Genomic DNA, 24,723 nt, shown 5'->3' with positions numbered 1-24,723 from the left:
ATGTTTTAAACCAAAAACGTGAAATCTTCCAAAGGGAGGAACCTATGTACAGAAATGTCTGGTGCAGTATTATTTGTAACACAACAAAACACTGGAAGCCATCTAACTATCCATCAATAGGAAATGACTAAATCTGTCAAGTACATCCTTTCTGGGAGAGTACTTTGCAGTCATTAAAAGTAAGAGCTGGGAAACGGACTTTGGCCCGGTGGTGAGGGCGTCCGTCTACCATATGGGAGGTCCGCGGTTCAAACCCCGGGCCGCCTTGACCCGTGTGGAGCTGGCCATGTGCAGCGCTGATGCGCGCAAGGAGTGCCGTGCCACGCAGGGGTGTCCCCCGCGTGGGGCAGCCCCACGCGCAAGGAGTGCGCCCCGTAGGGAGAGCCGCCCAGCGTGAAAAGAAAGAGCAGCCTGCCCAGGAATGGCGCCGCCCACACTTCCCGTGCTGCTGACGACAACAGAGGGGGACAAGGAAACAGGACTCAGCAAATAGACACCAAGAACAGACAACCAGGGGAGGGGGGGAAAATAAATAAATAAATAAATCTTTAAAAAAAAAAAAAAAAAAAAAAAAAGTAAGAGCTATACACAGGTGCTGACATGGAGTAATGAAGGTGTAACCATAAAATGTGGACAACACCAAGTCATAAAATAATATAAATGTTACATTAAATTAAAGAAAAAAAAAACAAGAACATATTTTTTATGTTTACAGATACTTAAAATTCCTAGAAAGGCTTAGAAAGATGCACACCAAGGTGACACATGGCCTTGGAAAAAAGGGCGGTGGGATGGAGGGCAGGGGAAAAGTAGTACTTTGAACTTTTGTTCTGTATATGTCAATTTGTACTCTTGTAAAACAAAAAATAATATATTTTTCAAAGTCCATCCACGTAACTGTGGGTTTTCGCTTTCAAATGTTCTTATCTACACAAAGGGTAGCATATGGAAATTTAAATTTCCTATAAATTTAGGGACAAACACATCAATCTGGCTAATTCTGGCAAAGGTACTTAAAGCTCCATTTCTCATTGGATATACCTTCCTTTAACTATAAGACCCTTGTGCTAGCTGTTTATTAATTCATGAGTGAGTTTTTAGAAATACTGAAAGGGTCTAGGCTAAACCCGTCTCCATTAATAAACTTCAGGGAAACTCATTACAGCCTACACTCTAAGTGTGTTATTCAAATAGTTTCATGATGAGAAAGCAAGAAAGAAATTCCTATATTTCTTCATTGTTAGTTGGATTTTAACTGCTTTCTTTTTTTTTAATGAAGCACTTTTGGTGCATTCCAGTATTTCAAAACTAAGAAATCACTTAACCTTGTAAATACTAATCACAAAGCATTCCTGGTTTAGGAGGCAAAACTTGTAAAAGCTTCAGAAGCATTCCTTTCATGTTTCATAAATACCATGCCTTTTAGTAGCACGTCCATAATTCTAGCTTGAAGCAAAGTATAGATTTTCTAAATTAGACATGATGTTTAAGGCATACAAAGGAGAGTTTCAAAGTAATTTTCCTTTGCCACCTGAATAAGCCTTCTAAATTTCTGCACCTAAATCTTGCACAGCCTGTACTCTTGAAATGCTCTAATCAAACCAGTAATTCTATTTTTACTGTTTCTTCTCATTCATTTTGCCAGCAATCTTTTTTTAATTTTAAATACTAAAAAAATATCTGCAAACATTTTTGAGATTCCCAGCATTAGAAAGCATAGAGAAAACTAATAGCTGAGGATATTACATCTATGCAGTTTGACAAGATATGCCCCCTTGCTTCCATCCTTCTTGCCTTCAAGGGGTCCTTCTTTTGGAATTTTCACTACCCAAGTTCTGAAGCACAGTTCTTGCCACAAAGTTTAAAGTCGGTGGTTCTCCACTCAAGGTGAATCTGTAATTTCCCCTATCCCGGGAGATATCTGGCAATGCCTAGAGACATTTTTGGTTATCACAACTGAAGGACAGGGAGTGTGTCACTGGCAATTAGTGCAGAGAGGTCAGGGACGCTGCCAGACATCCCACAATGCACAGGACACTCCTCACAGCAAAGAGCCAGCCAGCCCCACAAGTCATCAGTGCTGAGGCTGAGAAGCCCTGGTCTGAGTGAACACATTTTTCTACTTATCGCCCTTGTCTTCTTCCCACCAATGAATCCCACTGAAATTATCCTAAACCTACATCCCTCAGTCATGCACACAAGACCTTTCTCCTAGCACGGAATGCTGGCAAATCCCTGATCCAGTTCACCAGTGCCCCTTTCTTCTCCCACCAAATGAAGACGGGTGTGAACAGGCTACCAGCGCAGTTATCACATCTGTTCTTATATTCCAAAATGATGCCACGGACTAATCATTAAACACGTCTCACTAGATTCACTTAACCCAGTTTAGAAATCATGAAATAGACTACTTTCAATCAATAAACTATGACTGAGAGGATCCTTCGAAGTTATTATTCCCAGCATGCTTACTGGCTAATGACTAAAAATACACTCATTTACATGTTCTCTTCCTGAAGGTGATAGAAAACAGAGCAAGAGAATTAACGATAGCATTTGGTCAGTCACTATGTTAGATTAAAAGGGAACAGATGAGGCGCTCTTCTTTTAGGATTCCTCACAAGGCCCTCTCATTTTTCATTAATTTTATCAAAGATACCTACAGTTTGGAATATTATTTACCCAGGAATGTTCCTCCTACCTTGTTTAAACTTCCAATAAAAACAGAGAATTTGAGAAATGCTAGGTTAAACCCACATACAGGCTTCTCTGAACTTCAAATGCTGATGTGAACTACGCCCCCAAACCCCCACTGTTTGAGTCGTCAAAATAGGGATCCAAGTATTTCTCAAACTTATCTTTCACCAGAAGTGTTTGGGGGTAAAACACCTTTGGGACTAGTACCGCTCAGGGTACCCTTTGGAAGATATTACAAACAAGGTATAAGGAATTATTCTCTTTGGGAACTGGTATTAGGAAGTAGCCATGCATTCTGAGTATGAGATTTGTCTTAGCAATTATGATTGCAAACTTTCTTTTTTTTAAAAAAAAAAAAAAGATTTATTTTTTATTTATTTCTCTCCCCTCCTCCCCAGTCTGCTCTCTGTGTCCATTAGCTGTGTGTTTATCTGTGACTGCTTCTATCCTTATCAGTGGCACCAGGAATCTTTGTTTCTTTTTGTTACATCGTCTTGCTGTGTCAGCTCTCCATGTGTGTGGGGCCGTTCTTGGGCAGGCTACACTTTATTTCGCACCGGGCGGCTCTCCTTATGGGGCGCACTCCTTGCGCATGGGGCTCCCCTACGCAGGGTACACCCCTGCGTGGCACAGCACTCCTTGCACATATTAGCACTGTACATGGGCCAGCTCTACATGGGTCAAGGAGGCCCAGGGTTTGAACCGTGGACCTCCCATGTGGTAGGCGGATGCCCTAACCACTGGGCCAAGTCCACTTCCCATGATTGCAAGGTTTCTTATTAGCTTCTGGTAGCTCATCTCCAGGGGTACATACGTATCAAGCCAAGCTAACTTAGGGAAAAAAACAAGTGAACACTAATCTACAAATATGAAGGAAGAACAATATTAAACATGATTTCTAAAGGGACTCTACCTTTAGGTTGAATGGCATAGAAATATTCTCATAAAAACCTTGTTTGGCTGGTTCTACATGTATTGCTAAAGAAGGCTACTTGTGTTGTAAAATGCAGACACATGTAGCATATACATATACGATAAAGAAAGAAAAATTAGGAAAGGGAGCAAGATGCACCTCATGTTTATGTACTTCTGAAGCCACAGTAGCATCAGTGACATGAATTAAGCGAGGGATACCTCCCAGATCTGGATGATGAGAGAGATACTGGATGACCGAGAAGCAGTGGCTTTAAACCTCAAAGATATTTGAGCTCGCCAACTACCAGCTGTAGAAATTACACCTATAAACCACAGCACACTGTTGTGGTTAGGAACATGAGCTTTGAAGTAAGACAAAACAGGGTGATGGAGCAGATGTACTCACATGGTTGACAGCCTGCTTCCCATGTACGAGGTCCTAGGTTCAAAACCTGGTACCTCCAAAAGACAAACAAACAAAAGAACCAGCTCATTGGGGTACAGATGTAGCTGAGTGGATGAGCATCTGTTTCCCATGTATGAAGTCCTGGGTTCAAGCCCTGCTACCTCCTAAAGAAAAAACAGAGTGAATCTTAGCTCTTAATTTTAATAGCAGGAAGATTCTAAGCAAGTTACTTCTTTACCATTTCGTTTCTTCCCGTACAAAACGGAGATGATAAAATCTAGTTCACAGGAGAGAGGGTGTAGCTCAGTGGCTGAGAGCCTGCTTCTCATGTACAAAGTCCCAGGTTCAATCCCCCAGTATCTCTGGGGGGGTGGGGGGGACGGCAGAAGGCTGGGGGGAGGGAAATCTAGCTCATAAAGGCACTGTGAGAATTAAACAAAAGGACACAGTTAGGTACTTACCATAGTATCTGGACAGAGTATGTGCTTACTAAATGAGTCGTTATTAACATCAAAGCAAGAACAATGATAGGATTTTAGCATAAAGAAATCCCTAGAAGAAACTGAGCCACAACTCCAATGCCCCCAGATGTCATCAGAATTCCCAACGACTACAATAGCTGATGGGATGTAATAGTGAGCATCCTTAAGTGCTCTGTCAGAAAGACAGCCTATGTTTTCTACAAGGTCTGCTAAGAAGCAGAACAGACACAGAATCTCAATGACCTGAGATTAAATAAAGCACTGCGAAACCAAAGTTGTTATAGCCACGTCTGCACTCTAACTGAAGTTAATATTATCCTAATGTTTAAGATTACAGCCAAAAGAAATTTTTTAAAATTCCATGAATCAACTAAAATAAAACATTAAAGCCATATTATTATGTTAAGATTTAAGCTATTATTTACTCTTTTCCAAAATTAACATCAGCCAGATAAACCAGACTTGTATTTTGCCAAATAGATAAATACCTACGAAAGCCATCACACACACATACAAATGCCTGAGCGGCCTCAAGGATACATATATGTACCCTTGAAAGATCCTCATCAGAAGGCTTGAATAACGAATTATTCCAGCCACTCAACCAAATCTGTTACTTCCAGGTCCCAGTTCCATGCATTATTCAGACAACCAGCATTCAATATGCATTTATGGAGCAAATGCTGAAATGTAAGCAAATTGTTTGTGATTTTTGAGGTAGAGAAAAAAAAAATTTTTTTTTAATGTCTACATTCAAGAGTACATGTACTTTAAAAAAAAAAAACTCGGAAACATAGGCCTGTACAGCAACAGTGAACCCTAATGCATTCCACAGACTACAGGTAATGTATTCTTTCTCTTCTTTCATGAATTACGACAAATGGACCACATAATGCAAGGTGTTAATAATGGGGGAGGGAAGTGGTTGTGGCTAACTGATAGAGCATCCACCTACCACATGGAGGGTCCAGGGTTCAATACCCAGGCATCCTGACATGTGTAGTGAGCTGGCCTATGCGTGGTGCTGCCACGTGCAAGGAGTGCCGTGCCACGCAGGAGTGTCCCCCACGTAGGGGTGCCCCGCGTGCAAGGAGTGTGCCCTGCAAGGAGAGCCACCCCACATGAGAAAAGCACAGCCCACCCAGGAGTGGAGCTGCACACACAGAGATGCAACAAAAAAAGCGACTATTTCCCAGTGCCACATGACAAGAATGCAAGCGGACACAGAAGAACACACAGTGAATGGACACAGAGAGCAGACAACTGGGAAGGGGGAAAGGGAGAGAAACAAAATAAATCTTAAAAAAAAAATAAAATAAAAATAATGGGGGGAGGGTATTTTCTGTAAACCTACAACTTTGCTGATAAAAAATAAAAAGAGCGCATGTGCCTTGACTACTGTAAAGATCTGGGTATGAACCCAGCTTCAACTCTCACTGGCAACTTAGCCTCTGCCTGTTTTTTAACCACTCTGAGCATTAAGTTTCTCAGGTACAAAACGGGATGCTAAGATCACCAACTTGCCAGGGCTGCAGTGAGGCCTAACTACTCAGAAATTGAATGTTGCTCCAAACAGACCCAGTTCCCTTCAGCTGCACTTTCCCTAGGTGGCCAGTTACCTTCGAGCTCATCTTGCTACTCTTCTTTTTCATTTTCTGGCTAAATATCTCTGTCCTCGCCACACAACTATGCTCCGTGTCCTCTCCATGTTTCTCTTTTTCCACCAAAGGTTATAAGCTTTCCCTTCCTGGATCCTCTTGACCTTTTTGTCAAACACCATCCCTCTCCCTTATTTTACAATTCCACTCAAAACCTATCTTTTTCAGAACTCTTATTAGATCCAACCCTTTCTTGTATCTTTTCTTCTACCTCTGCTTTTAGAAATCAAAGTGAGCGTGTCAGCAAACAGTGTTAAAAATTAAGGACACCAATTTAATTGGCTCACAGGTAAAGTGGCCTTCTGACAGTAACGAATTTAAAGCAAAGCTATATAGACTGCACCCTCAAAACAGTACAGTCATTTAACAACTCTGTGCTCCAGGCTATATGGAGAACAGATGAAAGATGGATTGAACAAAGGAAAATCCATCCCCACCACGAAAAAACCTGCATTGGTCAACAATGACATTTATATATCTGAACAAGAGCACACTCTATAAAAGCAGCCCCCCCTTTCTTTGCCTGCCTCTTGCCTCCAGCTTGTTAAACAGTACCTAATGAATACGTGCAGTTCATTTCTCATTACCTTTATTCATTCATTTAAATGTTTCTGCCAATGTCCACACAAAGGCAGCCCCCAGACTTTGTGCTTACAATGACATTCTCTAGATGGCATAACATTTTAAAATCAAGAATGCCCTGACTAGATACTAGAGACTGCTGTTTCCCACAGGGCTTTATGATTCCCACCATAGGGCCCCTGAGGTGCCTCAGAGCCCAGCAGCCATCTCCACTGAGAAGCTCTGCGGTAACCCTGCCTCTCCAAGCCACAGCTGATTAGACCACCAATTTGAATCTTGGTCTTGAGAACAGGAGGTGGAACTGAGGAATACAGGCGATGTCTTCCAGTTATTTAAACTGAGGGCACGAGAGCAAAGGGGCTGTGGGAGTGCACAGGAAAGCAGAAACCCAGTTCTACCAAAAGAAGTTTAGAGCCAGCTAGGACTAGTGGCCCTGAAAAGAACACAGCAAGCTCAGTATAAGACAACCTGAAATCGTCTAGCCCCATGGCCTTATAACCAGCCCCCTTTGTGACCCACGTTAGCCAGGAGAGCTATGTCTTGGTCATGTGCCCTACAAGCCATACAAACACCAATCCAGCCTCCCCATCTGAACCTTGCCCACGAGGACTTACTGCTTCTCCAAGCTCACCTTGACCCCCAGTCACCCCCAGTCACCATTCCAAACGAAGGCTGCCAGGTATGACCGGGTCCCAATTCAGACTGGGTCTGGTGATTCACTCCCTCAACCCACAACACTAGTGGGTCTCTTCTGAGCACCAGGGGCCACCCAGATCACCCATTTTCTACTCCCTTGCACATTTACATGCCCATCTGTTCTGCCTTCTCCTCGTAATCTTCTGGTTCTTGCCTACTTTACCAGAGTTTTGACCACCCATTGTTGCTTTGCTTTCTTACATCCTCCTCACATCTGCTAGTCTTGGCCTCCGTCCTACCTTACCCTGACTCCTGGCGTGCTGACTTCAGCTTGTGTCTCCAGCTCCCTTCTGGTACCACCTCCAACTCAGATTTACTTCCAGGGTTCCAGCCCCATGGCCTTGGCAGTCAAGACACAGAGCCTTGTCCCTATTCCCCAAACCCCATCCCATTCTACTTGCAGCAATCCCTGACATGAGAGCCATGTTCACAGACCCAGAGCAGACATTCCCACCTCCCAACCACAGGATTCTGCACAGAAGAGAGAGCTGAAGAACGCAGCTGGTGATTAGTTAAGTTCTATTCAAATCCCGATTCAAAGATCACAGAACTCAGTGTCCAAATGTCCAGTAAAATCTAAAACTCAACTAGGATTTCTGTGAAATGGAGGGCTTTCTTGCAGAGAGATTGTATGATAAACTACTTCATGTAACAGATGGCATTTAATCGCTATAGATAATTTAATAGAAGTGACTTCCCAAAGTAACGAATACACTAATTAAATTTTCCAGTCTCTTACAGTTCCAATCATAATACACCAAACTCCTTCCAATGCTCAAATTCTTGACTGTCCCAGGCCCCAGGGTAACCTTCCCCAAGACATGTGGATCTAAGGACTCAAAAGAGGTTGTCATCGTTAATGCACTTAAAAAGCAGGTGTTGGTGATTAACAATTTTTTTTTTTTTTTTTAACACTGCGCTGTAAGGTGGCTCATTGTAACTCCCATCCTAAGGAAAAGTCACACAGCAGGCATGGACGCAGAATTAGCAGCAGACTAACAGCTGAGGTCTCATCTCACTGGATCCTGAATCTCTGAACCAAACATGGCACAGTCACTTTTATGTGCTAAGCTAAGGCATGACAGTCTTCAAAGCAATGACTTATAACAGGCACTTCCGCCACACATCTCCTGGATCTAATCTGTATTAAAATTATCTTCCATCTTATCAGACTGCAGGTATCAAGAGGCAGAAGGGATCAAGATATCAGACCTTGAGTAATTCAAGAATGTAAGAGCAGGGATAAACTGAGGTTCCGGTCAGATCCCAAGTGCCTGGAAATCAGCACCTGTGACAGAACTGGGCACCTATGAACAAGAAAACAGTTTTGGCCCCATTTGCACCCACTGGTATCACATGCAAAGCGAGGGGTAAGTCACAGAGGAAGTGTGGCCACTTAAAGACGGGCTACTGTGGAAGCAAAGGAGGCAGCAGGTGTGGAAACCAAGGAAAACGGCTGAGACCCTTGCTATTCAAAGTGTGCTCCATAGACGAGCAGCGTCCAGTTTCAGCATCACCTGGGAACTTATCAGAAGTGCAGTATCGTGGGTCCATGCCAGCCCCACTGAATCATTATCTGCATCCTAACAATATCCCCATGTGATCTGTATGCACAATAAAGTATGAAAAGTACTGTCTAAACAACAAGTGCACCTAGAATCCTCCCTACCCCACACAGACTCTGGGCAACAGGTATAGAACACAAGCAGCAAGTAAGAGCTTTTGTATGGGAAAGCCAAGGCAATGGAATCAGCAAAGAACTTCAGAGCCATTCATACCCTGGTTTGAATCTAGCGATAACCACTTACTAGTGGGGCAATCTTAGGCAAGTACCTTAATATTTCAATGGGGTGTTAATTAGACTTACAGAAGACAGTAAGTACAGAATATCTAGCAACTAGTACAATCTCAATAAATACTGGTTCCCTTTCCATTCTGCAGCAGACACGGACCCATCATGGCTGCCTAGAACCCGTAATTGGGGGCGATGAATTAGCAACACCTGGCAGAGAAAAAGTCTAAACTAAGAGAGGACTAGGTTCTCTAACAAGACTGACAGTTATTACACTATTTTTTTCAACCAACTCAATATCTCAATAAATATGAATACTGCAAGGCAAAAGAAAACTTTTATTGCTAAGTTCATTTAGATGCCCAATCAAAATTCCGGAACAGCACTATCCAACAGAAACACAACAAAATCCACATATTTAGGTTTAAGTTTTCCAGTAGTCACATTTTTTAAAGTCCAAAAAAAAAGATAAAGTAAATTTTAATAAATATCTAAAATATTTTCATTTAAACATGCAATCAATATAATAAAATTAGCGATTCATTTTTTTTTTCTTTTGGTACTAAGTCTTCAAAACCCTTATGTAATTGATACTTGGAGCACATCTCGATCAGAACTAGACACATTTCAAGTGCTCAAAATAGCCACATGTGGCTACTGGCTTTCATATTGGACAAGAGTTCTAGACATAAAAGATATTCATGAATCCCCTCTCCACACAATATTTTATCCACCCTCCCCCCAAAATCCCAGTGAACAGGATATGCATAGCGTGGCCACTGCCAAGCAAATATGGGGACAGAAGTGAAAGGGGAATGGAAAAGAGCAGACGATTTTTGCTAGCTTGGCAATTAATCCAATAGATTTGCTGCTGATGTTTCCTATTTCTACAATCAAGTTATTTGTTTTTTAAGACTTGTGGTCTTAAATTACCCCAACAGACAGACAACATGGACTACAGGTACTCACTGACAGGACTGAAGTTTTCTTGGAGTAAAGATAGTTGAAGTACAAGATTCTCCAACCACAGATGAAAACACAGTGAAGAAGGAGGTACACAGCCCTCTTGCCCACGTTTTCCTTTTTTTTTTTTTTTTGAGGCACCAGGGCCAGGGACCAAATCCGGGGCCTAAATCTGTGGGAAGCAGGTGCTCAACCACTTGAGCCATATCTGTTTCCTTCTCTTACTTTTAACCAGATATAGGGGAGCTGTAACTGAAGACCTACAGAGAAGGCCATAGACATTCATTCCAAATTGGTCAAAAACATCTACTTGCTAATTAGAGGTTGCCCAGAACTAGGGACTGAGGATTGGAGCTGGTGGCTAAAAGGTACAGCATTTCTTTTTGGAGAAAAATGTTCTAAAACTGACTGTGGTAACTGACTCTGATGATAGATGTACAATCTGTGAATAGTCTAAAAGCCATTTAACTGTACACTTAATGTGTGAAATTATTTATATATATTATATATCTCGATAAAGGCGTTTGAAAAACAAAACTACAACAAAATCTACTTGCAAATGGGGCTCAAGGTACTACAGAGAAACAATACTTTGGAAGACAGCAAAAAGAATAAAATGGGAAGGGCCAAGATAAACAGAACCACAGCTGCCACTGTAGGGAGACCTTAACCTACAGAACGCTGTTAGGCACTTTACATGCATGTAATCCTCATAAAAACCCTCAAGAAAAGTATGGCTTAGAATCTGAATTAACTTGCTCAAGGTCCCACACAGAACTCAGACTCAAACTCACCAAATTCCATCCCCCAAGCTTTTAACCACTCAAAATTCTCCCCTCCATGGGGCACATAATTACCAGAGACCTTGTCTGTCCTCACCAAGAATCATACACTCCTGACCACAAATATCAAGACGCATCGACATAAGAGAAATAATTACACTGTACCTACTGCTTAAATATTATTAAAGTACATATTTATATTTCAACAAATACAACACAATAATAACTCATGTTGTTTCTGTTCCCAAATCCCCGTTTTATTGGAAAACAGGTTTTATATCATTTAGGGGTAGGCAAAGGCAAGCGAAAATCTCCCTGGCTTGACCATCTAGATTTAACCAGGCATAGTCAGTTCTCAAGCCAATGTTAGATTTAAGTATATCAAATCAGCAAAACTGTTAGAGACAAACCTATCAAAGAGGACCCATATGAGGGCTTCATCTAAATAATTCATAAGCTAAATTCATCATATACCATCAAGATACATGACAATAAATTTTGGAAGGCACAGAGAAAGCGAAATTATGGTAGTAAGAGTCTTGAACTAGGAATGCAGAGTGCTGGGTTCCAGTTCCAAACCTGCTATTAACCACCCGATGCTCCCCACCCACCACCCACCTCCTCCCCAGCGCGACACCTGTCATTTGGGCTTTCTGAAGAAAATTAGGAGATAACTATTAAATATCTGAAGTACACCAGGCTGTATGATCCTAGAAAACACGCGGCTTTGAATTTTCTAACACAATAAGTGTTCCAATAGTCCAGAGATTCAAATTCTTACTATTTACCTCCCTAGAAAGAATTTGTTTCCAACATTAGAAAATTATCAAAATCAGTATCCATTAGCAGCCCCATGCATCAGCCTTCGGAAAGTAGGAGTCTATATATCCCAAAAAGAAAGGGCTAATGTTGAGAAACACTTAAGAACTACAATCACTTGGCTTTATCTTTACATCTCTACTGGATCTTACAAGCTATCTGGAATCTGTAAGTATGCAAAGCTGCAATAGTATCAGACCGAAAATAAAATACAAAACCTGTATTTTCGGGCTCTAAACACCATCAACTCAAGCTACTTACCAGGGACTACTTTGGACAGCTAAAGAGGTCATTCTGAGTTTGTCTAAAATTTGCTTATTGCAGACTCCAGATTTAGATTAAACAGAATTTTCTTTCCCCCATATCCTAAGAGTCAGAATCCAGAACTTCCTGTCCGTAGAAGATGAATCAAAGAGCTCTTTAGCTGTGTTTATTTACTGTTAGAACAAAAGATTTTTCTGAACACCACTCACAATTTACTTTGATTTCCTCATTTTTTTCAAAGAATAAATAAAACAGAAACCTCTTCTTATTCTTTCTTCCAATCTGTACACTCACCTAATGCCCAGAAAAACTGTCTTAAGTCTTTTCAGCATGCTCTGGTATTGTCTCTGGGGTTTTTAGATACAGATCCTCCTCTCTCCATTGTTTCCTAAAGTTAGAAAAACCTCAATAAACACAGGTTACATACTGTATCTCTAAACAGTCACCTTCACTTTCCTCACCTCCTCGCTAGCCTCCAGCCCCTTACACCTTCTCTGGTTTTCACTTGTCCACGGCCTGTGCTCCCAAGGCAGTCGAGCACAGTGGCAGACAGCATGATTCAAATCCTTCCTTCCCCACCACGTACGAGCTGGGAGACGGCGGACAGGGTCTTTGTTTCCTCACCTGGGACACACGGATTAACAGCATATGCCTCATCAGACTGCTCAGTAGTAAATGAGCTGACACAGGTAAGGCACTACAGCATACTCCAACGTCTGCCGCAGTTAGCTACTAACATCATGCCCTACCATTCTGAAGACATTTCTAACTTTCTGAAACGTGCATTTTTTAAGTTCTTCACTCTCCTTTATTTATGGTTTTTACTACATAAGCCATTATACGCGGGACCCCTTCCTTCTGTCACCTCTAGGCCCAATGCTGGTGACTCCCAGGCTAGACCTCCAGCCCGTACAGCCCTCCTAACTGCAGACTGACAGCGCCAAGCCCCACGGGGCACCTCCCCAGGAAACTCACTGAGGCCTGAGCTCGCAGCAGCAAGCCCTTCCCCCTCCATCCTCCAAATCTATCCTGTCCTCTGAACTCCCAACCTCAAAGAAAGAAACCACCATCTACACAGTAACCTCAGCAAATCTTGGAGGTATTTCCTACTCCCCTCTCTCCATCATTTCCCATATCTAATCATGCACCACCACAGACACCCGCAGCCCCCAAAGCAGCCACCACCTCCCTCCTTCTCCATCCCCACTGATGGAACAATCGCCATTGCTCCTGGGGGTTGCTGCAGCGGTCCCTAATTTAAGCCCCCGCTGCCAACCTTCACAACCTCCATTCGAGCCTCCACCATGCTGCCCACAGGACCGTGGATCCTACAGGCACGTCTTTCTCGGACGCCTGGCCCTTAACTGCTTCTCCCATCCAGCTAGCAAGCAATTCCCAGCTTTCCGTACCTTTCCAGCCTCTGCCCCATGGCAATCTAACTCTCCTCCCCAAGTCTCTGCTGGACACACGTGTTCTTACTGGTCCTTCCTGGTTCATCCAGAAGGCACCTCTTTCAGGGCTCCTCCTCCCCTGAGACCTGTGTGGGGGCCCCTTCACATTCCTATCGTAGCAGCTGCATGCCATTTCTCACTGGATTATTCTCTCTGGTCTCCTCCCGCTGAACTCCAGTGCCTAGCACAGTGCCTGGTGCTTGGGTAACACTCAGTCAGTGTTGGCTGAATGTATAAAATCATCCCCAAATTAAAATGGCTTGCCACTTTGGCCTTTCCTCCGTCGACACCACCGTCACCTCTATTTGTTCTTCCCAAACCTGAACACTATCATATCCTTTTAGAAAAATTTCTGCTTCCAAAATTCCCCCACTTGATTGCTTTGAGTCTGCTTAAATTTCACTTCCTTAGAAGGTATAGAAGATGAAAAACAATTTCAAATATTAAAACAGTATCAATATTTTAGCAGTTAAATCAGGGAAACTATAATTAACAAAAAGCTGTTTATACACAACTAATATTTCAACAAAGATCTTTGGTACAACTTTCCAAAATTTCAATTCTATTATTGTTCACTGTTTTAATGAACCTGAAGACAAATATGAAAATTAAACTGCCAAATGTTTCTGAAAAGATTTTAAAATAATAGCTGTTGAAAATAAAGGGTATTTTACCACTTGCAGTTTTTTGTTTCCAGTTTTGGTTAATTCATATTAGTTCTGGGTTATAAAGCATGTCATCCCATTCGAGAGTGTTGTATTATCATCATCTTCCATGTGTCTTCAGACAACGTTCACTACGTCTCTTACTTGGGAAATCTCACCGGCAGCTGAGAGGCTAGATCTTGTTGGTGAGCAATGGGCCGAATCTATTTCTGTTCAAAATTTATCTTATGTACTTACCATATGACCAAACTATCCCATTCCTAAGTAGTTACTAAAAAGAAATAAGAACTTACGGTCACACAAACACCTTTATGCAAACATTTACGGTAGATTTATACACAAGGGCCAAAAACTGGAAGCAAGGCTACTGAGCGTCAACTAGAAAATGGATAACAGATAACAAACTGTGGTACATCCATAACGTGGGATGCTACTCGGCAATAAAAAAGAATCAACTGTGGAAAAGCACAACAATATGGATGACTCTCAAATGCATTTTGAAGTGAAAGAAACAATTTAAAACATTCTGCAAAAGGGACAGAGAACAAACCAGCAGTTGCTAGGGGCTGGGGTGAAGAGAAGAGTTTGACTACAAAGGGGCAGGAAGATGAAATTTTTTGGTGCTATGAAACTGTTCTGTATCTTGACTGTAGTGCTGGATACAGAGCTCTATACGTTTGTCAAAACCCATAGAACTGTACACCACAAAGAGTAAATTTTACAGTACGTAAACTTAAAAAATTAAAAAGTGAATTATTTAACCATGACTTAATGATGATCCTAACACAAAGGTATGGATTTCTTTAATGCTCACTGGGGGTGCTGCGATGACTATTTTGGAAGTATGGGGTTAGGAAGAAATGTTAGGGAAAGGAGGAAGGCGCAATCCCAAATTGTTTTCAGGTACTTTCAGTTTCCCTTTTATTATCAAGCTTTTTGAGGTCCCCCATCAGGGAAACCTCCCCTTTGGCTGTGAACAGGTAGATGGAGTTCTACCAAGGATATGAGAAGACTATTCAAAAGCAACTGAAGACACACTGCACTCCCCAGCAAAGCCTAAGAAAGCATTTCAAGGGAAAAAAATAAAAAGGAATGGGTGAGTACAAATAGTAAAACTCTAACTCTTCCTAGTCAAAGGAACAAGCGGAAAATTTCACTTCCATGTTGGCCTCCTCCTTCCTAAACCCTCCCTTAAGAAGAGTCATGGAGGGTGGGGGTGAGGAATTTCTAAGAGGAAAGAGAAGAGGGGTTAATTTTTAAATTAAAATTAAAAAGCCCTTCTGAACCAGTTAGGCCACAGGAGCTCTAAGAGCCCTGGATCCAACCTTAAAGAACACGGAAAAATTGACACTTTAAATAGGCAAATGATAAAAACAAGCAAGGGTTCAAGATTCAGTTAAACTTTCTTTCCCGTGTTCTCTCCTTAGTCAAACTAGCACATTCCTCCGGCAGGGAGGGTGGCCCTGCCAGCGCTCCCACCGCAGCAGGCAGCCCCCCCCAGGCGCGGCTCGAGGTGGGCCTGCCAGCGCCAGCCCAGGAATAGCCATGCCTGCACCCCCAGTGCAGGTGCCACTGTGCTCCCCCTGGCTCTCCCAGGAAGGGACACATCGGTGCCTGTTCTCCACACTCACATTCTCAAGCCCAGAGACCTTTCTCCTCCTCCCCCCAGACCTGGGCCAGGCCTGCTACATTGTTACACCACAGTCTGAGACCAATGCCAGAGACAAGCCTCAATCCAAGATCAGCTCCCCACTGCTGCCCTGGAGAACCAGCTCTCCCACCTTAAACAGCATTTGCAGCTGGAAAGACTGGCCTAAATGCAAAACAAATGCTTTTTGTTCCAGGAGACTTCTGGAGGGAAGGAATGTAACAAAGGTAAAAATCACCAAGAGTTTGTAAACCAGAACATTCTACCATATGCAATGTCTTACAAAAAGGTATTTTAAACATGCTATCAAGAAATATTCCTTGCAAGGGGTTAGTTGTCAAAGTTTAAAAAAATTACTGACTTTTTTAAAAGACGGGAATAAGTGACTAAATTATACAGCAGCTTATTGTATTAAAAGTCAATTAAGGTTTATCACATTAGCCATCTGAGTTTTCGTTGGCACTAGAAAAGCAGAAGCAGCATATGATGCAACACGGATTCAGGTCTGCTTTGCAAGCATATTTCTGCCACAGTCATACATAGAACCTCTGGCAGTCAAAAATGATCTTGAATTCAAAACCAATTTTAGTACAGTGATTTATAAAGAATTTTGTTCCATCATGCAAACTATTTGCTGGAATATCAGGCCAAGAGTACATTTATCTCTATTAAATACTACATATTTTGAGCTAACCATGCCCTCTTGTTTCCCTTTTTGCCAGTTTTATCACACAGTTTATGTTCTGCAGTCAAGTGAAAAGATTTTTAACAGTAAAAAAAAACCCATGCATACTTGATACTCTTCACTGCAGATAATTCTACCCACCAACTACCAGCACACAACTTAACCAATTCTAAAACACTTCGTGTTTCTGAAAGACTATTCTGCTGAACATGAAGTGCAACAAAATATCTACTTCGAAGGAGGAGAGAATTTTTTTTCCCAAACATTGTTTCCATGGGCTCCTCCTGACTGTACTTTTACCAAACCAGCAAAAAGACAGAACTAGGAATATCTGTTGTTGAGATCATATTGGAAATTACTCTGGCACTGCTGGTTTCCTGTTTTGGGAAGTTACAGTTCTTTCACAAGGAACCCCAAGGCAAAATGTTTAGTGTTCCCCTGAAAGCTCTAACAGCCTTTGTTCTTCACTTTCCAATACTCATTACTGCTTTCTTCTCTCCTCTCCTCTAAAACCACTAGTTTTGGAGAGGGCGTGAAAATGCCATCTCGAATCTAACTGCAATTCTTTTGAGGCAATGAGATATTTTCTGCCATCCATTACTGTAAAGCTTTGAGCTTCAAACAAGCATCCTTTCACTGATGAAGCCAGGCTACCTGCTTTTCGCCTGGTATTGTGTTAGTATTCCACATTAAAATGTATGCCACAAATAATCCAATGGCGAACTCACCATCAACAGCACACAAAATCAATAATAAGACATTCCACCACTTGACGAGGAGTGAAAAACCTTTCAGGTTAACGCAGAGAACAAGGTAAAAGAAAGGTGATACATGAACAAAAGGCAAATCTACCTTCAGATTCCTTAAATCCCAAAAAGGTGGCTAGGCTGCTTCAATTTGGTGAAGCCTCTTCCTTTTCTTGTAATCATCAGGAAAATGTTACACGTGTCCTGCAAAACTGCATTCTCCACAAGGCCCTGATGCCTAAACCTGCTTCTTTCCAGGCCTGTATCTTCTAAATGCCTAAACACATGCAATTTAACGAAGTTGCTCTGATTTCACCTTGACACCAATACCATCATAAAGTCATTCCAACCTGGTTAAACTTGGATAACATTGAGAGTATTTCTTCTCCACTTTCCACCCGATTTTATCTCCAGGGTACCAATCAACCATCCGTTAGTGTCTGACTATCTTCAAAAAAACATATTTAAATTCATGCTCAAAATATATCTCACCTTTGAACCTTGACCTTTTGGAAAGACTTTTGACCAATGTTCAGTTACTGTCACACAGTTGCATTCTCTGCAAATATGAAAGAGTTAAAAGCAGTTCCAGTCAACAGGCCTACAAGGAAAAAAAAAAAAAAGACAGCATGTATGCCTTACAGCATCACTGGAATGCATTTCTGCTCATTTCCTAGAACAATATTGTTACCTTTTGGCCTTCATAATAGTCAGACGTATCCCCAACACCCTTTAGTAGCTTCTAAAAGGAAAAGCACAAAACAGAACATACCCTGCAAAAGAGAAAAAGCATGCAAAGTAGCATTCTTCAGCAGCAAACAAAACTACCATTTACAAATCCTTCAGTTCATTTTGGTTTTGCTTTGTTAAAAACACAGAGAAAAGAGAGACTGCATCAACCAAGTGTCCCCACCCTAGTAAGGCACATTTTTTTCTTAATAAGGGTCATAAATCTCAGCTCCTTATCCATCCCTTAAGCAAAGGCAAAAGGCAGGAAAAGCCCAAGTAATCTCAGAGCCTGCAAACCTGCACATTTTCTTCCCTCTTCTCTACAGAGAGACTCTTTCAGGGCTCCAATATTCACGTACCAGTGCTGTGTGGGTTCTAAGTGTACATTCACATACTGTATTGGGATGGTACCTTCCTGCAAGCTCCTCTGCATTTGGCTGCCATGAAGGGAGGAAGCTGCTATCCTACTGTAGTAGCTCAGTGACTGCATTGTGTTCAGGAGCTGATCTGCCTCAAACCAGTTTCAGCCGGTTCTGGTCACCCTACATAAAAAAGCTATGGCAACCCTGGCTGAGTTGCCAACAAGTCCCTGAAAATCATCAGCACAGGAGGAAACTCGCTGGGGGTTGCTTTTCCCTTTCAGGTCACTGGGAAGAGGGGGAGGTCCTCGTGTGTCCCCCCCCACCACAAAGGCACACAGACTTGGAAAAGCCCGCCTCACAAGCACCCCAGAGCCCCTCAGGGCCCATCCCCCTCCCTCCACCCCAAAGCCCACCGCAGACACTGTTTCCCCCTCCTTCTCATTCCCCCACTTACCTCCCACAACCTGGCTCAGATCTTTGTGTACGTGTGTCAGTGTGTGTTCCCTGGGTTGGTGGCTGACAAAGAGCCCCCAAGAAAGAAATCTATGTGTGTCTCCTCACACAGGATGCGTCGGCTGCAGGAGCCGGCCTCGGCCTTCTAGCAGAGTGGTGAGGGCTTGTTGACCAGGCTCCTCTCTGCCTGTCACCCCCACCCCACCCAGCCCCCTCCTCCCTTCCGTCCCTCTCCTCTCTCTCCCAGCCCTGTCACCACCAGCAGCAGCCCCCCCAGTCTCCTCCTCCTCCCACGTCTCTTCTTTCAAGCACCTGGGGGAGCAGTCCAAATCCCTTCACCTCAGGGAAGAACACTGAGGATGTCTGGGGAGGGGGCGGAGGGGGCAAATTAAGGGGCAAGGGGAAGCGCAGCAGAGGCCTTTTTAAAATCATCTGGGCACAGCCAGCACTTGGGGGGGGGGGGAGAAGCGGGGCAAGAGCTCCCGCGCTCACGTGGCCCCCCTCTCGGAACCTGTAGGGCCTAGCAGAACCGGCTCTGCCAGAGCCCCCCAAGGAAACCAGCGGGGCGCGAAGGCGAGCCGTCCCCGGGGCAAGGGTGGGACAGGCCGCTGCAGTCAGGCCCCGGGGCCTGAGCTTCATGCGGTCGCCCGTACCGCAGGGGTGGGCACGAGGGGCCGGCGCCCCTTCCTCTCCCGGAGCCCACCCGCGCCCCTTCGCCGGCTGCCCTGCGCCTCTCTCTCGGCCGGCCGCCCCGTCGCCCCCACCCAACCCCGGAGGCGCACACCCACCCCCGTCCCGGGGTTGGCCTGCGCAGCGGTCAAGCCCGGGCTCCTGGGCCGCGGCTCGGATGACCTTTGTTCAGCGCGGCGCCGCCGGCGGCTGCTGCTGCTGCTGCTGCTGCTGTCGTCGGTGCGGCGGCGGCGGTGGCTGCTTCCATGTTACGGGCGTGTCATCTGCATTCCCGCTGCCGGGGTCTGTGTGTGTGCGTGTGCGGTGGAGCGGCCTCGCCGCCGCCGCCGCCGCCGCCGCGGCTGCCGCCGCCTCCCGCGCCGCGGCCCGGGCTCCGGGCAGCCGCCGCCCCGCCGCCGCGGCCTCGCCGTGCGCCCGGCCCGGGCCCCGCGCCTCCCCGGGCGCCGCGCTCTAGGCCGCGGCGGCGGCGGCCCCGCCACGCCGGGGCCTAGGCTGGGGGTGCGGGCCCGGCTCGCGGAGGCACGGCCGGAGCGGCGAGCGAACAAAAGGGAGCGAGGGAGAGGGGGAGGGGGCGGCCGGTGGGGGAAGGGAGGATTCGGGGAGAAGGAGGCGAGAGCGCGAAGCCCCGCAGGAGGCGCGGGCTCCCGGCCGGCTCCGAGCCCTGCGGAGTGAAAACGGAGCCCCGCGGACCTGCCAAGTCTCGCCCATATGGGGCTGCTGGATTGCAACTTCGCCCCGGAGAGCGGGGTGGTGGTGGTGAGGGGATGGAGGGAGGGCTTCTTTTTTTTTCAAACGACATTTCAGGCTCTCACCCAGTCCTTTCCATGGCCCCAAGCCGCAACTTACTCGAGTGGAAGGAAGCAAGGCCTCGCCAAAGATGGTTGAAAAAGACCGTGAGCCTCCACCCAGGATCTTGAAGCAAAGGTGGTGTTTTGTTATCCTCGTAATGGTGGCCAAATAAGTACGAAGAGAGAAAGCTATCTTCGGATAAATTAAATCTGAAATGCTCCCTGGAGGTGCAAGAAGGGGCTCTTCTCTGTTTAGTTAGTGGCTTGGAGCCCTTTTCGCCTTAAACTGAGCCACAAAAGAATGGAAGACACCCGCTGGGGTGGGGAGAAAGCCCTGGTGTAAAAGACACACGTTTTGCTTTCAGAGAAAAAGCCACTGGGGCCAGATTGAAACATGGCATGTTCAGTTCATGTAGTGCGTGTGTGTGTGTGTTTTTAAATGGGGAATGATATTGAGTAAACAAGATGTAATAGCTAGGTCTTTAAATTCAAAAAGGGAGACGGTGTACAAATGTAACAAGCACAGAGTGTGCATACAGCAGGTGGTCATAGCCTACAGAACACAAAAGATACAGACATAAGCCCGCTGGAGGCCACAAGGTGGAGGATGGTAACACATCCAAGAGGGAGACATAAAGATTGCCATTCCAGATCTGGTATTTACCAGCCCTGTGCCCTGGTTCCTGTATTGTTCACAGATGTGCACTCGATTGAAACCCTTTTTTTAATGAGACCCCACATCAAGCTACTTGTGCTTACACTGGAAATAGGACAAAATGGAAGGATAGGGGAAAATGCCATCCTAACCTCTTTTAAAAAGCTACTCCAGTTTGATCCCACTCCGCAGATAACATTACTCGGGCAACAAGGAAGGCTCCCAGCGTAGGAAGCTTTTCCCTGTGTTTTATTTCAAAATAAATTAACTAGTTAGCATTTGCAAAGTGTGCTAAAAAGTTTTTTTTAAATCTCAGCCTGCCTCTCCATCGCACTGACTTCCTTAGAGGAAGCCATTGTTCTCTGAGGCCATACATGGACGCTGTACGATGTAAAATGGAAGGAGCATTTTTGCTCTGTAAGACTTCTTGCATAAATGTACTGAATTACTGTCTCACAGAAGAGTTATCTTTAATTTGGAAGGACATTTTGTTTGGCATAGTCATAAATTGGAATACATTTTTACACCCATTTAGAAAGACCTATGAAATTCTAAAATTTTGTCAGCCACTGCATCCCATTTATCAGTTACAAGATGATGAAACTGAAATGCACATCTTCTTTTAGCCTGAAAAGGATGCCAGTACTCTGTGGGTTGCTTTTGCAGCTTCACCTGGGATTCGTTTGATTTGAAAGGAAGCCTTTTTTCTTCCCTCAAAGGTGGGCCTTTATTAATGTGCATATAAAAAGATAATGTGCATTGTAGAGTACAAGGCCTGATCATTTGAAATCCTGGTAAGCTGCACATAATACAACATATGGAATTTCATAATGCACATACCATAGTAAATCCTAGGTTTCATAGATTTGGAATCTTTGTTTAGATACTCTCTCCTGCCCCTCCTCCATTCCCTTCTCTTAAAGTTGAAAGCATGCAAAACAGCAATTGAATGGTTGCAAGGAGTTGTACTACCAAAACTTCCTCGTGATTTCATTAACGCCTAAGACTATTCGAGCAGTCTCTACACAGCCCAGTGTTTCTGGGCAAGACCTGCCTGGAGGAAAGTGGTTTAAAAGTACAATACCTCATTTGTACAAACAGCAACAAAAACCATTGTATCTGCTTTTAAAAACCATAATCCAAAGTAAAAGATATTAATTTCTTGCAAATTATCTCAGTTCTATTTTTGCAAAGAGGATTTCAGAAACATCCTTTTGCCAGATAGACCAATAGTTAAAAAGCAGACCACCCAGATGAGTTCATTTCACAAAATAATTGCTCAGCTGAAAAAGACTATACTAAATAAAAACAAAACAAAAAAACTGACCCTACCCCTCTTCTAAAAAAATCAAGACAGAGGTTCATTCTATTATTCTACATATATAAAGCTACATAATGTAACCACAGTGCTTTGGACAATAGAATCAGTAACTGACTAGAGAAGAATGAAATAAACTTATTAAAGACAGAACAAAGAAATATGACACTTATCAAAATAGAAGCGGAAAGAATTCCAAATCCTTTCGGATTTTGTTGTTGCTGTTATTATTGTTAACACTCTTAGTTTTTTCCCACTGATCAATGTATCGAAAATCCCAGCTTTTTTTTTTAAATAATTCTTTTGTAGTTTGAAGCCAACGTAGTTTATCAGTCTACCCTCCCTACTCTCCCTCCAAATTCCACCATGAAATTCCTTTGTTAGGCAGAGCACACAAAAGGTGTGTTCCTGGAAGGAAAGGAAGGAGTAAAAAAAACCTTTTCCTTATCTCACCATCAAAAGGCCTTGCAAACTATTCGGCAGTCCAGTGACTTGAGCTACACATTTTTTAGCTCAAAACTAAGCTATATAGTTTCATGTATTAAAAGTCTTAGCTTATTCCTAAAGGAATTATTATACTGTCGCACCATAGCATTCAACCTGGCGTGACAAGTTAACAATTTGTATGAGAGGCCTACAAAAAAAGGAAAAAGGATTTCTTTTGTTTTATTTTTAAAAACATCAAAATACCGATATGAGCAAGATTTTTTTTTTTTACTTTCCAAAAATATACCTTGAAAGAAATCAAAACCAGATTTAAATTACTATTTGCCTGGCAGAAACAGACTGAGAAAGGGCTGAGAAAAGACCCCCTTATCCTTTGTTAGTGATTTCCTAAGTAGATTTTCTGTAGGAAAACCACCTCCTTATCCCTGAACCTCAGTTCGGAAATGCCTGCAAAGGCCTTTCTCCGGAGGCCTGACAGGGGAGGAGGTACAGGGCAGGACATATTTAGGAGACCCCTGGAATATCTGAATGACCCCCCTCCTCATTCCTACCCACAGGGAAGGCCCACTAATCCTCACCCCCTGCTGTCTCCTTCAGGCCTGCCCAGGAAAGAAAAAAGAAGGGTGAGGTTCCAAGGAAATGCTCGGGTCTCTGAGCTCTGAAGTACAAGGAGAGCCAGAGGCTCAGGGTTTGGATACCCACAAAGAACCATCATCTGGAACTATGGACCAAGGGAAGAAACTGTTAGAACTTTATAAGAGCTCCCTACCTTTTGCAATTTTTACATTGTCTGGGCTTCCTTAAAAACATCTTGTGTTTGAGCTTGTTTCCTGCTCAGTAAGTCCAAGAGAGGGGAAGAGAAAGAAGCACCCAGAGAAGTATCTGAGAAAAGGACACGCAATTGGGCTTAATCTTTTGAGGGCCTACCAGAAGAGAGAAGGGAATGTGCAGGAAATGAGGATTCGGTTCCATATGGGGAGGGCTCTCACTTTCCTGCCTCCACCACTCCAACCATCCACCAATTAGCATAATGCCTTGCACCTACCATAGTTGACATTAACTAATTATTTGTGAACTAAAGAATGGATAATAAACCTCGGGCACCTGAAAGTAAATATGCCCCAAATTAAACATAAGATCATTTGACAGTATAGCGGATACTGTAGTGTTCTGTGCAGATGTCCTCTACAGGGTGAATGTGAACACGTCCCTCCCCTAGCTGCTGAGAACACTGGCTGCTGACCACTCACAGCTGAGGCCTCACTGAGACCTACCTTTGCCAATGTTTTGTGACTTTTCTTGAGAACTGCCTCATCCAAAGACATATCCCCTCCTCCCAGGGAGTACCCAATAAGTGAAGACCAACACTTGACCTTGGTCTTGCCTTAGCTTGCGCCAACTCTGAAGGACCATCCCCATAAATTGGCCAAGGCCTCCGCTGCCATAGCACTGTGGATTAGCTTCTCTTTCTGCCTAACCCTGCCCTCCTCATTCCCTTATAGGGATATCTCCAGAGATTACTCAGTGTCTGTTTCCAGCAGACTCAGCCCAAGACACCCACCAAACCAGATGCTTCCCTGGTGTCTCCACTCTCTGGAAGTAGCACTTACCCCTTCTCACCCTGCACTATTACCATGCACTGTGGACTCTACCTTCCAATTATCTGTTGATTCTAACCCCCTTCTCTCTATATCTATCACCTCAGCTTGGAACTGGTCACTAACTTAGGTCTCCACACCTCCCACCTGGCCAATTTCCAAGGCGTTCTCAAATACATTCTTCCATACCATCTTCACAAGGAATCTTCCTAAAGAGCTCATCCGTTCAAGCCTCTCCCAGGCTCCCTATTGACCTTCCAGTAAGGTCTAGATGAGTTAACATGCCTTACATGTTTCTTTATGATTCAGCACCTACTGGCCTGTCCACTTCCCTTGCTCCTCCCACCCACATTTTAAGATCCAGTCTTGTTGAGCTTTTCGTTCTTTGAATAAGACTTGGTTCCTCTCACTGTGAGGCTTTAACACAGGCTG

General features: G+C 43.9%; 1 protein-coding gene across 26 annotated transcripts in view; it reads right to left on the bottom strand.

Annotated features, from left to right (window-relative positions):
• ZNF532 (zinc finger protein 532) overlaps positions 1 to 24,723 on the bottom strand; it is a 144,377-nt gene that overhangs the window by 112,813 nt on the left and 6,841 nt on the right. For 2 of the 26 annotated variants that reach the window (XR_011646003.1, XR_011646004.1), the window contains exons 1-3: positions 19,584 to 19,848; positions 17,943 to 18,024; positions 17,744 to 17,852 (exon numbers count right to left, since the gene is read on the bottom strand). The exons of 2 other annotated variants lie outside the window; for them this stretch is intronic. The gene's annotated coding sequence lies outside the window, so the exon portion shown is untranslated. Of the gene's footprint in view, positions 1 to 4,018; positions 4,183 to 12,350; positions 12,412 to 17,743; positions 17,853 to 17,942; positions 18,025 to 18,277; positions 19,412 to 19,583; positions 19,854 to 20,331; positions 20,616 to 24,723 lie in introns of those variants that run through there. 22 more of the 26 variants (XR_011646006.1, XM_058277815.2, XM_058277817.2 and 19 more) reach the window with 21 other exon arrangements.

The sequence above is a fragment of the Dasypus novemcinctus genome, chromosome 16, assembly GCF_030445035.2.
Source record: "Dasypus novemcinctus isolate mDasNov1 chromosome 16, mDasNov1.1.hap2, whole genome shotgun sequence".
NCBI classification, from domain to species: domain Eukaryota; kingdom Metazoa; phylum Chordata; class Mammalia; order Cingulata; family Dasypodidae; genus Dasypus; species Dasypus novemcinctus.
This window is presented reverse-complemented; position numbering and strand designations above follow the sequence as displayed.